Genomic DNA, 14,912 nt, shown 5'->3' on the forward strand with positions numbered 1-14,912 from the left:
ACTCTGTATATTTTTGCTTTTGCTTATCTGAATCTCAGCCCCCAATGCTAGCTTGGTGGAACTGGAGGCCAGGTGGTTGTGGAGAGGAAACTACTACTCACAGATTCTGGGCACAAAAGTTTCTTGTTGCTCCCAGACCAGTGTACATGTTTGATTTTGCCACCTTGGAGGAACTAAGATCTTACAGACCCCCATAGTATACCCTACTCTTGACAAAGGACCCAAAAGTTAAGTAACTGGTGGGGAAAATGCTTAAAAATGGGGAAAAAAAGACCATAGAAGGTTATTTCCTTGGTGAACTCCCATCCTTCTGGATGAGGAAGAACAATGCTTACCATCAGGGAAAGACGTAAAAGTCAAGGATTCTGTATTCTAAACATCTAAAATAAATATTCAATGGTCTCTGGCCATGGAAGAGCTCAAAAAGGATTTTGAAAATCAAGTAAGAAAAGTAGAGCAAAAATTGGGAAGAGAAATGAGAAAGATGCAAGAAAATCATGAAAAGTGAGTCAACAACTTGCTAAAGGAGATCCCCAAAAAATGTTGAAGAAAATAGCACCTTTAAAAATAGGCTAACTCAATTGGCAAAAGAGGTTCAAAAAGCCAATGAAGAGAAGAATGCTTTAAAAAGCAGAATTAGCTACATGGAAAAGGAGATTCAAAGTTCACTGAAGAAAATAGTTCTTTAAAAATTAGAATGGAACAGATGAAAGCTAATGACTTTATGAGAAACCAAGAAATCACAAAACAAAACCAAAAGAATGAAAAAAATTAAAGATAATGTGAAATATCTCATTTGAAAAATAACTGATCTGGAAAATAGATACAGGAGAGACAATTTAAAAATTATGGGACTACCTGAAAGCCACGATCAAAAAAAGAGCCTACACATTATCTTTCATGAAATTATCAAGGAAAACTGCCCTAATATTCTAGAAGCACAGGGTAAAATAAATATTGAAAGAATCCACTGATCAATTCCTGAAAGAGATCCAAAAAGAGAAACTCCTAGGAATATTGTAGCCAAATTTCAGAGTTCCCAGGTCAAGAAGAAAATATTGCAAGCAGCCAGAAAAAAACAATTCAAATATTTTGGAAAAACAATCAGGAAAACACAAGATCTAGCAGCTTCTATATTAAGGGATCAAGGGGCTTGGAATATGATAATCCAGAAGTCAAAGGAACTAGGATTAAAACCAAGAATCATCTACCCAGCAAAACTGAGTATAATACTTCAGGGGGATAATGGTCTTTTAATGAAATAGAGGATTTTCAAGCATTCTTGATGAAAAGACCAGAGCTGAAAAGAAAATTTGACTTTCAAACACAAGAATCAAGAGAAGCATGAAAAGGTAAACAAGAAAGAGAAATCAAAAGGAATTTACCAAAGTTGAACTGTTTACATCCCTACATGGAAAGATAATATTTGTAACTCTTGAAACTTTTTCAGTATCTGAGTAGTTGGTGGGATTATACACACACACACACACACACACACACACACACACACACACACACACACTCACTCACACACACATACACAGAAAGAGAGAGAGAGAAAAGAGAGAGACAGAGAAACAGAGACAGAGACACAGAGAGTGAGTTGAATAGGATGGGATCATATTTTAAAAACATGAAATTAAGGGGTAAGAGAGAAATATATTGGGAGGAGAAAGGGAGAAATGGAATGGGGAAAATTATCTCTCATAAAAGAGGCAAGAAAAAGACTTTTCAATGGAGGGAGAAAGAGGAGAGGTGAGAGGGAAAATGTGAAGCTTACTCTCATCACATTTGACTCAAGGAAGGAATAAAAATGCATACTCATTTTGATATGCAAATCTATCTTACAATACAGGAAAGTGGGGGAGAAGGAGAAAAGCAGGGTGGAGGGGAAGATGAAAGGGAGGACAATGGGAGGAGGGAGCAATTAGAAGTCAACATTCTTGAGGAAGGACAAGGTCAAAAGAAAGAACAGAAGAAATAGGGGGCAGGTTAGGATGGAGGGAAATATAGTTAGTCTTATACAACATGACTATTATGGAAGTCATTGCAAAATTTGAATTGCTTGCCTTCTCAGTGAGAATGAGTGGGGAGGGAGGAAGGAATAGAAGCTGGAACACAAAGTTTTAGAAACAACTATTGAGCATTGTTCTTGTATACAACTGGGAAATAAGAAATACAGATAATGGGGTATAGAAATTTATCTTTCCCTATAGGACAAAAGAGAAGAAGGGGACAAGGGAAGGGAGGGATGTTAGAAGGGAGGGCACATTGGTGGTAGGGGTAATTAGAATGTTTGGCATTTTGGGGTGGGGGAGAGGAGAGATGGGTAGAAAATTTGGAACTCAAAATTTTGTGGAACTGAATGTTGAAAACTTAAAATAAATAAATTTTTAAAAATTTTTAAAAATCATTTTTACTCTTTCTTTAGCTTTTACTAGAATTGAAGCTGTGTCCAGTTTTCACTTTTTGGTGGCTTTGCTTATAGCTGTTTTCACATTATTGTCTTCTGAGCTTGTATCTTGAGTTTCCCTGTAACCATAGTATTTTTTTAGGGTCAGGGTTTGTTGTTGTTGCTCATATTGTTTTTCACTCATTTTTCCAGCCCATTTCTTGACTTTGAAGCTTAGGTTAGAATTGGACTTTACTCATCTGAGGGGGAGGGGGAGGATAGGTGACACTATACTAAACTTTAGACCTTTTCATGTTGCTATTTTTATTACTAGTTCTGGGGATTTGTAACTCTTGGGTGCTTCCAGGGTTGTTGATCCCTGGAGAGATGTGGCCACTACTCTCTGTAAAAGCAAGGATCCTGACATACACAGGAGAGCCTGCCATCACAGGTTCTTAGATTTGCTTTTATAAAAGGAAAGGCAACTTTTGAGGGGTCAATGATCACTTTAATCAAGCACATATATATAATTCACTTAGTTCAGGGGAGAAAGTCTGCACTTGAACTTCAGAGACAATACAGAAAAATAAAGATCAACAGATAGTACTTTCATCTGCCTTACATATCAACAGACAGATGCAACTGTCTGACCACACATACATAGTTACCAGAGAGAGAAGCACCAACATCTGAGTTTTCAAAGGAGGGGAGCTGCTTAGTGACTTCCCAGAGTCTCATCTGACCAAACAAACACTTCCAATCAGTAAGCCCCAAAGTAAAACCTCACTTCAGATTACTTATACATTTTTCAGTGTCAGAGGATATCACAACCCTTGAGAACCAATGTCTCACTAAAAAATTGACAAAAGGTGCGGGCCTTCCTACAAGTCTTCCCTAATCAAACTCCCCTTAATGGGCAGGCCTGTTAATAGGTGGGGAAGATCTTCCTATTAAGAAGCAAAATTATATTAACAATAGGCAAAAACGCATTATCAATACACTCTCCTGGTCTGTGGGCTGATTCTTATTCAAGTATGATCCTTGTTCCTTTTTTAGCTGCAAGTACTAATGTTCTTCTCAATCTTGGAATTGTGACCAGGACTCCAGCCCCCTTGGGACCACAAGCATGCCTCTGTACTCTTTATCTGTGGCCTACCAGGTCCTGCACCCAATACTACCACAGCAGTCCCCTGTATTCTGTTTCTGACCTGTTGCCCAATTCTATTACTGTTTCTGGGTTGCAAGCTCCTAAAGTTGTCGTGGCTGTAACAGAAACCTCTAGGGCACACAACTGGTGTTGTCACCATGTGCATTCTAAGGCAACACCCACCCCAGTGCCACAGATCTCTCCTTCCCACCTCCCAAATTATCTTGGGTTGGAAAAAAAAATGCCTCACTTCAACTTTTTGTTGTCTTTGTTGTTCCAGAAATTGATTTGGGGTATTATTTTAAAGTTGTTTGGGGGAAGTGAATATTGGGAGGACTTGACTGGAATGCTTCCTCTATTCTGTCACCTTCGAGTTCTCTTCAGGCCTCTAGTAGGTTCTTATGTTTTCACTTCCAGCCAAAGTCAACTCCACTTTGATTTACTGAAAGAAAAACGGTCTCCATCAAGTCCCCATAACCAGTTTGCTGCACTAGAGACTTGAGGGAACTTCTCCTAGGGACTCCCTTCCACTACCATATTGAAAAAAAAAAATGTAATTTCAAAAGTGAATAATCACATCCCAATCACAAAATTTAATGGTTTTCTCTCAGTTCTCATCCTCATTGACCTCTGTAGTGCCTGACACTTGATTACCTCTTGCTTTTTAATATTCGCTCTGTTCCCTTGGCCTCATTGACGCTGCATAATCCTGGTTCTCCTCCTACCTCTCTAATTACTCTTTTCCTGAACTCTTTGATGACACTTCTTCTTTTTTTATCCTTCTCTGCTTCATGTTTCACTTTTCTTCACCCTCATTATTCTCTCTATATCTCTCTTTCTGTATTTCTCTCTCTGTCTCTGTCTGTCTATCTGTCTGTCTGTCTCCTCTCTCTCCCTCTGTCTCTCACTGTCTATCTTCTTGCTCTTTGTCTCGGTGGATTTTTTTCTCCTGTCTGCCTCTGTTGCCTTGGTTTCTCTGACTCTCTCTGTTTCTCTATCTCCCTTTCTTTCTCTGTCTCTCTTCATCAGACCTAAATTCAAGTACCACGTCTAATATTTATTAGCTGTAAGACATCAGACTTTACCTCTCTGGGTCTCACTTTTCTTCATCTGTAAAATGAGGGGGTTGAATTAAATAAGGCAGTTAGGTGATACAGTAAGTATAATGTTGGACTTCGAATCAGAAACAACAAAGTTTAAAATGACTGTGAGCAAGTCACTTATCCTTTCTCAAACCTAATTTTCTCCTCTGCAACATGGAGATAATAATTGTTATAACCATCAAATGAGATAAAATTTGCAAAGTGCTTTGCAAATCTTAAAGCCTAGAGAAATACAAGCGGTCATCATCACCATCGTGATTGTCATCATCATTGCTATTGATGTTGCTCTTAGATAGCCCTTCCAACTATTACTAATGAAGAGTTGTTCAAAAATGCAGAGGAAAGTATTCAATGCAACCTTTTTACAACCATTAGTGAGAAAGAATATCATAAAATACATGGTTTTCAAATTTAATGTCTATTGAGTATCTCTTTCCCTGTTGTCCAAGTGAGCACATTGTAGACCTGTCTGTTTTTCCTTCATTTGGAACACCAGATGGCCATGGAAGCACATAATGTACTATGAACCATTTACTCCTCCTACTCAAGATGTGTGCACACAAATTCCATAATAAAATTTCACTTAAATTGTCCTACAGCCAAAGCCTGTGTCTAATTAACCCAACATTTGCCAACAGTGATTTGAAAGGATTTTATTGTAGCACAAACCAAGCTAAAGGCCCAAGATTCTGATCATCCCAGGAATATTCTTGGCCAGTTTGATACCTTGTCCTTGATTTCTTGCCACTAACCAGATAACTTGCCATAGGCAAGGACAATTTCAAACCAACACGAAAATATGAACTTTGATTTTTTCTTGTAAATATACTAGCTAAACTGTAATAATCTGAACTGTTATGTATATATATGCCCAAATAAAGCCACATATATAGCACAATTATATTTTTCAACCGCTTTCACAATGGTCTTGTCAAAATTCAACTCTGATTTTTAAGTCAGTTTTTACTTTAAAAAATTTTACTTTAAAAAATACAATTTCCTTTGTATTGTGTAAATTGGAAAGATCTGTCCTATGAAGCTTTCTTAAATGTTCAACACTATGCAATACAATAATCTATATTATTCTAATTTTACTATTAAGCTTTTGAACTCTTTTCTAAAATCTAGGAGTTAAATTTGCTTTTAAGAGTTTGGATATTTAGATTCATGAGGCTTTAGAGGTCATCCAACACTTTCATTTTACAGATGAGGAAACTGAGGACCCAAGAATTTAAATTGCTTGCCTATGCTCACATGAGAACAAGTGAATTACCTAGGATTTTAACACAGAGCCCTTGACTCCAAATGTAGCATTCACACTAGTTTACAATGTTGGCTATTATAAGACATTATGCTTATTAATGCACACTTTGTATGTCCAACAACAATAATAACAAAAAATTCCTAGGCTAAATCAAGAAAATTTAGAGACTGAAAACTTTGAATTTGAATCTGAATGTGACATTGAATCAAGGGATGAAGGGGACACCAATAAATACCTTGGTCTTTTCCAAGAAAAATATATGGAGCATTAGCAAAGAGGAGGAAGCAACATTAGGAGTTTACTGATAGTCTGAAAGTAAAGCTCAAGGAAGATAACACCACTACAGCAATAAACACTATGCAAAATCAGTTTCAGAATACACTAGAATTATAAGATGGATTATAACACATTTAGAAAGTATTTTCAAAAACGATGGAATCCATTGTCCTAAGTTAGTTCTACAAACATTATCACTTCCTTGAAAAGGAAGATTAGTAGACATTCTTAGTGCCCATGATAAACATGTCAAAAACCTACAGAAATACCTTTGGAACAAGGAGGCATCACTTCAGTGAGAAGCAGTAATATCTTATAATAGATATATACCCTTAGACTAATGCAACTGAAAATTATGGGTAGATCCTGTGAAATGGCTAAGATACAAAGTAGAATCAAAAGACCCTCTGTGTGAGAGAGCTGCATAAACTCAGCCAACATATGTTGACACGGGAACAATGAACAAATGGTGAAGTCATGTGAATTTGTTTGTGGAAATGGAAAGGACCAGGTACTTCAAATCTTTAAATACACTTGAGAATTTCACAGATAAACTACATTTGAAACATGATTATTCTAGACTGAATGGTTGTTCACATTATCCAGATGTGACATTAATCCTATGGCATTTTTTAAGTCACCATAACAAATATAACAGCAGTGCTACATGGAACACACACACACACACACACACACACACACACACACACACATACAACCTTTCAAAGTATAGAGACTTAGCAGAAGAAATAAAAGCTATGGACCCCCGTCATTGTCTCCTACTGGAGTTGTACAAAGGGTGCTTTTGGGGGATGAGTTTGCAAGTTAATACTTTTTCCAACCACAAAAAATATGTTATCCACTTATTCAGTAGTCTATAGAACATTAAATATAAAACAATATTCAGAAGATAGTGACTTTTCATAGGAATATTTGTGTCTGAATTCCATCAAAAATGACAAAAGTCAAATAATAAGGAGGAAGAGGATAAAAGGGAGTCTTTAATATTAAACATGTAAAAAATAGCAAGATATTTCCTTATTCCAAGATCATTTAAATCAATTTCATCTAAAAAGATGAGTGAAATTATTATTAATTTTTGACATACTCTGCTTCATTTACTCCTTACTGCAAACAGCCCTATAAAATAGCTGCTATCATCCCCATTTTAAAGATAAAAACACTGAGTCTGAGAATATGTGACTTTCACAGTAATATAGTTAGTAAATGCCTGAGATAAAATTCAAACATAAGCCTTACTAACACCAAGTCAAGCACTCCATCTACTAAGTAACATACCTGGAAGGTATCAGTTGCCTTCAGGAAAGGTATTTCTTCAACAAGCATTGAGCTAGGTCCTGTATTAGTTAGCATTGTGTCAGTACCTTGAATGGTGCCCCAGCAGCTTGCCTTAATGGTCCCAGCTGCTTCAGTTTACCTAATCTACAACTAGGGAGTAACATGAGGATGTAAAGGGTTGGTATGTGTGGTCTTTTTCAAAAAACATATTCGTAGGTATTTCAATTCTAATCTATTAGATTAGAAACAAAGGTTGAAACAAAGATCCTCAAAGGGTTTGTCCTTTATTTTTCATTTTATTAAAAACAAGAGGACCAAGAAAGAAACAGGCAATCATCAAATGTGCAGTAATGATTTATAATGATTTCTGTAGAGGCAGAAGCATCTTGCGCCTGCTGTGAGTACTTAAGGACTGGATACTGCTGTTTTCCATGGAGCCATTTCTGCACCCAGGGAATTCTCCTCTCTAGGCTGTTATGTGCATTGTTATTCATGTTGCATGTAGATGCAGGTGAAGTATTTCTGTAAGACATCCAGAGAACAACTTCCAGGTGAGACACTTTCAGCAAAACTCTTACTGACTCACTAGAGTCACAGTTCTCTCAGGCTTGAGTCGGTACAGCTGTTAACTGTGGAATCCACAGGGACCCTGTGGAGAAATAGCAAGAAACAGTCCAATTCCTCCAAAAAGGACAATTGGCGACATGTAGAATATACAAAATTGTTAATGCTTCTGAAATGCTCACATTCAGTTCTGTATACTATCTAGGAACTCTCCACTCAACAACAAAAATATATTACCAGTTTCATTGTATTCATTCTAGTGCATTTTCTAATTTTAAAAAAAAAACATACTGATGACATCTATTTTGAACCCTGTACTCTTTGCCAACTGCAGTTTCTAGTCAGGACACACTAGGAAAAAATGATGAAATGGGTGTAGTTTGTCTTTGGCAGGTCACCATGATTTTTTTGCTCTCCAAGATGTAACTAGGGTAGGAAATCTGGGGCTTCATCATGGCACAAAATTTAGCAGGCACTGACAGAATTTGCAGTCCGTCAGGCTGTAAGCAATAAACCTTAGTACTTAGTTTGGAGGAATAATTTATCAAAATATGAAGTCACTTGAAGGTGGGATAAACTGTCCTGTCATGTCCCCATACCCACATCCACTTCAACTGAGAGTATACTTTATGGTTTTTTGTTTTGTTTTGTTTGTTTTTCCCATTAGGGATGGTTTGTGGCATTTGTCTCTAGTGTACAAATCCTAGTTATAGCTTAGAGTGCTCTAATTCTTAGGCACCATTGCACTCATTCCTTGACCTAATTACCTCATCCAACCTTATCTGTTCCACTGTATGCCCTATTTTCTTGCAATTTTCAAGGCAAGAGTTATTTTGTATTTCAAAATTGCACTGCATTTTTGGTCACACAGATTAGAATCTATCCATGCCTTCTCATCTGTTAAGATTCTTATATGTATTTTTCCATAAATTGCCTAGACAATCTACCCCCACAGACTAGAGGACTTCTTCTGATTCTTTTTATACTTTATGGATATGAAAAAAACTCAGGTTACCCATTTTCACTTTTGTTTCATGACCAGCCCACCTCCTTGTCCTCTCCTACCTTCTTTCAATAATGTTTTTATATCATTTCCTACTTTCATGTCATAATGGGTAATAGTAGAATGTAAGTGTTCCATTAGGATATAAGCGTATGGAGAGTAGGGGCAGTTTTTGCCATTATTTGTCTCTCAGAGCTTAGCACAGAGTCTGTTGTATAGTAAGTGCTTTTAAAAAAAAAAAAAAAGCTTGTTGATTATTTGCTTAAATATCTGGGAGCCCACGTGAACTCATCATGAGTCTTTCCTTTGTAGTCTGGATCCTTGGAAATTATGATTCTTCTGAGTTTGTGATATCCTATGATTTGCAGCCAGATAGCATCACCAAGGAAATCCTGGTGTTTTCATGATAGGCTGTCAGCATCAAGCAACTTGGGATTGAAAACATATCCTTATCTTTCTTCTGTTCAAATCTGGGATCAGTACATTTTATATCTGAAACTCCTTTCCAAATTATACGTGCTGATAGAAAAGCAATGAGGCAGAGGACAGAACACTGAGATTTAGGGTCAGGAAGACCTATGTTCAAATCCCACCTCTGACTAGAGCTATGATCCTGGGGACCCAAGAGATAGAGCACCAGGTCTGAGGTCAGGAAAAGTCATCCTCCTAAGTTCAAATCAGACACTTACTAGCTTTGTGACCCTGGGCAAGTCAAGTAACCCTATACCTCAATTTCTTCATCTGTAAAATGAACTAGAGAAAGAAATAGCAAACCACTCCAGTATCTTTGTCAAGAAAACAGCAAATGGGATCATGAAAAGTTAGACAGAACTGAAAATGACTGGATAATAACAACAAAATTCCTTAATGTCTCTGAACTTGAGTTCCCTCATCTGAAAAAATGAGATAACAGCATTAATTACCTCAAAGGCAATTGTAAAGCTCAAATGAGATAATGTACGTAAAACACTTTGCTAACCTAATGTACTATACACATTTTAACTACCATTGTTATCATTACTAACTTCTAGGTGGGTCTGTCACGCTGTGTCATAATCCTGGCAATAGGCATTCTACATCCATTTGCCTTTTCTTGGATTTTTCTGCAAAGTCAATCTCTCATGAGTGCCAGTGGTTGTATAAGTAGTAAAGTGGGCCTGCGATGTTGTGAGGTTTGATACAATTGGTACAAAGCTTCTGGAACATTTCATAATCTGTAGAGAAATCCTCTTTTAGTTGTTCTTTGCACAGTTCATCATATACACATGACAGTGGCAAATTCCTTTGGGTACCATAAGTCTACTTGCTTGATATGCTGCATGGTGCTGATCTGCAGTGGATCACTTCACAAAATGTTCTCGGCAGTTCCATGTAGCATGTATCCTAGTATGATCTTAACACATGCACAGAAGACATTTAATTAAATGAGAGCCTTTAAGGTTATGCTGTGATCCATTGAATCAAATGATTTTAATACTGACAGTTATGTAACATTATAGTTTACCAAACTTTATATACATATATCGTCTCATTTGGTCCTCAGAACTACCTTTTCAGAATGGTACTTAAGACATTACAATTCCCATTTAAAAAATGCAGCCCAGAAAGTACTTGACCATGATCACACAGCTAATAAATTTAAGATGTGGTATCCATATCCAAATCTCACCTCACTTGATGTTCAGTATGCTTTCCATCCTACTGAATCATTAAAAAATAAAAATAAACACATAAAAATGCAGCAAGTGTGCCAATGGTTGTATAAGTAGTAAATACCACAGTATTTCAGGATTTGAGAAAGATACTTAAAGTCTTCCATGATATTGTTATGTACAAGACAGAGAAATGTGGGCTCAATTTTATAATAGCTCACTGTATTTTGTAAGGTTAAGTAACCATCACCAAAGTATTTCAATTAATAGACAAATGTGATTTTGGAAGGATATATTCTGTCTTTGGTTCTCAGTCAATATTTTTATAAGGGATAAAAACATAGAAGTTATCCTCGATTTTGATAGTATACTAAACTGAGGAAAAGAGGAAATAAAATGGAAAGAACCAGGATTCAAAAAAATTCTTACAGATTAAAACTATGAGCCCAAAGTAATATCAAACTCACCAATAAGATAATAGGTTTGGGCTCAAAAATTCAGTTGCAAAAAGGGCAGAGTTAGATCAATACCTACTCATGTAAATAATGCTTGGAGACTTTAGTGAATTACAAGCTCATGGTTTGACATGGAGTGATATGAATACTTCAAACAAATTAAAAGAACTAATTTAGTGGATTTTCAATCATCAGCTCATATAACTGGTTCCATTCAAAGAGGACAATCAGAATATTGAACAGTTATGTCATATGGAAAACAATTGATGGAACTTGGAAAACACAATCTGGAAAATAGGACCATAAAAATATGATAGCTGTTTTTGTGTTTCTGAAAAACCATAACAGGAGAGAATTCTGTTTCCCCAGAATGCAGAATGATTAATCGACAGAGGAAAGTCACAGAGAGGAAGATTTAGGTTCAATGAAAGGAAGAACTTTCTAATGACTAAAAATGCAATGTAGAGTAGCAGTTAGAACAGATGTACAGAAGGCCTGAATTCAGTTTCTCCATCTGATTCCTCGCTAGCCCTGTGACTCAAGAAGGTCTCAACTTTTGTAGTTCAGGCAATTCCCTAGGACTTATATACCAAGGCAGGGATTTTCACCCTTTTTCAGTTCCCATATACGCTAATATTTTGTAAACCTTCTCCTCTCTGTTCAATTTAAAAGGGAAATAATTATAGAGATGACCATACATATGCCCATGATTAATTTTAATAGGATAGAATGGTTCTTTTCCAAAAAATCTCCATACTTTCTTGAAAAGTTTCTCATCCCTGCAGGAATAAACATGCCCTGAACTAAGGCATCAATGGGTCTACAACTGTGACAGTGGAAGTAGTTTCTACGTTCACTATACTTTCAAAGCATAGAGCCATCTTCCTATCTGATGACTATTCAACAATAAACTGGATTGCTTCCTAGTGGTAGATGAAAACCTTCCAGAGATGTTATAGTTGGGATTTCTACATTGGCAGGGATGTTGTACTAGATTTATTTGAATTCTCTCGTTCTATTAAAGAATACTTAAATTGGTGGAGGTGAGAAAGCAAGCAAGCAAATATTTAAATGTATACTAGTAAAGCACTTGTGTCTCCTATGTTTCTCTAAATAAGCAATTTTGAATCTCTCTGAATGACTGCACATTTAGGTCATGTCTGCATGATAGAAAACTTTCTGCTAGAGTAAACTGGTAAATAAGAGCCCTTTCATTATTCCTGACAGGGATACGGGAATGGCTACATGAATCATGACATTTTGTCTAAACTGGAGGTGGGGGAATGGAGCTGATTTTGATGAAATTATTGGACTCCATCCTATAGAGTGCTTGTACCAGGGCAAAGGCCCGATACCTGTGTTATGGGATTACAATGTTACTTCATTCTCTTACTGTACATAACTTTCACTTCATGGAATTTTAGAGGATCATAGATAGAAAGCTAGGGAAACCTCAGAATTGTATAGACCAACCCCTGAGGAAACTGAACTCTAGTAAAGTTTTGTCCAAGATTACACAAGTGTCTGAGGCAGAATTTGAACACAGGTCTTTTGTTCCTGATTCTGTGATTTTTTTTTTCAATAAACCAAGGATAAAATATTTTATTTGCTCCTTTCAGCCAAAATGGAAGGTCCTTGAGGGCAGAGACTGCTTTTTTGTTTTCATTTTCTTTGCCTCTCTAGTGCCTAGGGTACATTGTGGTTTATACCTTGTTTTTGAAAATTAGCAATGACATCTTTTGAAGAGGATCCATGACATTTTAGGGTAATGTCTTGACTTGCACATGAATGGGATTTAAGTGAAGCAGAATTGTACAAGTTGGTCAGCCTCACTCTTTCTTTCTGAGCTATCAAAGTCCAGTGACAGGATAAAAGTCAAGAAAACTGGTGATGGACCAGGGTGCAATAATTGGTGTCTGCCATTCCTAAACAAGCTCTACACACTCCACAACATCTGCTTCAGCTATCTTTATGACTGGTGGAACAAATTATTCTCATCTTCTTATTCCAGGAATAATCTTCACATGCTTGGGGTAAACATCTCAGGGGTGGGGAACCTGCAGCCTCAAGGCTACATGTGGCCCTCTAGGTCCTCAAGTGCAGTCCTTTGACTGAATCCAAATAAAAGAATTTGTTCTGTAAAACTTGGATTCAGTCAAAAAGTTGAACTCAAGGATGTCGAAGACCACATATGGCCTCAACGCCACAGTTTTCCCACCAGCAGATTTGAGGCCTGTTTGGTTACCCTCAACCTGCTTTAGCCTGATTGCCCAGTTGATTTACCTGAGTGTGGCTACTGTGTGTGCTACAGTTTCTTAGAGCCACAGGTAAGAGTAAGGTGAAGCAGGTGGACACCAAAAGTGTCTTAAAAAGGGACAACCTTAAAAAGGACTTGACAAGCCCTTACACCAGAGCTGCTAGTTCTTCTGAACACCCCACACAAAATATAGAAAACTTTCTGGGGGAAAGAGTAGGAGGGGAGACTGGGCAGTGATTTCAATGAGATAGGAAATTCCCAGTGAGAAAACCATATACCATTATAGATCTGCAACAATTCTGCAACTTAGAGTTTTTGAGAGTTGTTTAAGGCACTGAGAAGGGTTAAGTGACTTTTCCAGAGTTACATAATCAGCAAGTGTAAGAAAAAGGTCTTTCTGACTTCAGGCCCAGGATGCAATGGGAGACCTTGGCCTTTTTAGGTTAGGCATCACCTATCTGGTCACTGAACCCAGATGGTTCAGGAGGAGAAAGTGAGTCTGATGACCTTGCACAGCCCTCCCTCCCTCAAAACAAAGTCAAGTGCAAGTCATGTCATCTTTTGTCTGATGTCATGGTCTTCTTCGAAAACAAAAGATGAATGCAACAATCTTCCAAACATAAGTCATAGTGCCTAAAAATCAGTCAGTAGAGATTCATTCATTTAGGTTAAGTGTTACTCTCCACATTGTCTTCTGTCAAAATGTAAATATTCCTCGGAGGAGAAACAAACTTAGTCATTCACATCTTAGTGTGAATTATTGTATAAGAATCCTGCCAAAGACTTAAAGTCTCCTGAGTGGGTGTAGCGCCTGAGAGTTGTCAGAGATACTATATAGGAATAGGAGAAGATGGAAATTTCCTGTGATAAACTTTCCTTCATATTACTACCGAGGACAACCTCTGAACCTAGTACTGGTCAATTAGTCTAATATTATGGACCCATCTATTCCTTCATATCCCCATAGGAATCATAATCACTGACATTTACATAATGCCTTAAAATTCACAAAGTATTTTATATGCATCATCTCATTTAAGCCTCAAAACAACATTTCGAGGTAGATGTAAACATTTCCATTTTACAGATGTTGAAACTGAAATTCAGAGATATAGTGACTTGCCAAAGGTCACACAGCTAGTAGATGTAAGAGGCAGGATTCCAACTCTGAATTTCCTGATTTCAAGTCCACATCTCTGTCCCAATATATTATACGAGAATTATAATATTTAATATGTCTCATATTGGCTATACAAACTGGCTTTTCATTCATTTTTTAAAACAAGATATTTTTGCATTATACACACCATATATGTTGTTCATTCAAAGACAAGAAAATAAGACCCTTTCCTGCAGTACGGATTATGTAAAAACATGGCTGGTTTCACAAAATTAATGATTATATAAAAGTTTTCCATTTCTGTTAGGCCAATTTCAATATCCTAGATTTGCCACTAAGACTAGCAATCTGTGGACACACAAATGGGACGGCATAAGAAT

General features: G+C 37.0%; 1 protein-coding gene across 1 annotated transcript in view; it reads right to left on the bottom strand.

The window, feature by feature from the left end:
* The window catches only part of PLPPR5 (phospholipid phosphatase related 5), a 447,842-nt gene extending 440,249 nt beyond the window's left edge, over nt 1–7,593 (bottom strand). The window contains exon 1 of the mRNA XM_072644088.1: nt 7,482–7,593. The gene's annotated coding sequence lies outside the window, so the exon portion shown is untranslated. The remainder of the gene's footprint in view (nt 1–7,481) is intronic.
* Between the last annotated feature and the right edge of the window lie 7,319 nt (nt 7,594–14,912).

Source organism: Notamacropus eugenii, chromosome 2 (assembly GCF_028372415.1).
Source record: "Notamacropus eugenii isolate mMacEug1 chromosome 2, mMacEug1.pri_v2, whole genome shotgun sequence".
NCBI lineage: Eukaryota > Metazoa > Chordata > Mammalia > Diprotodontia > Macropodidae > Notamacropus > Notamacropus eugenii.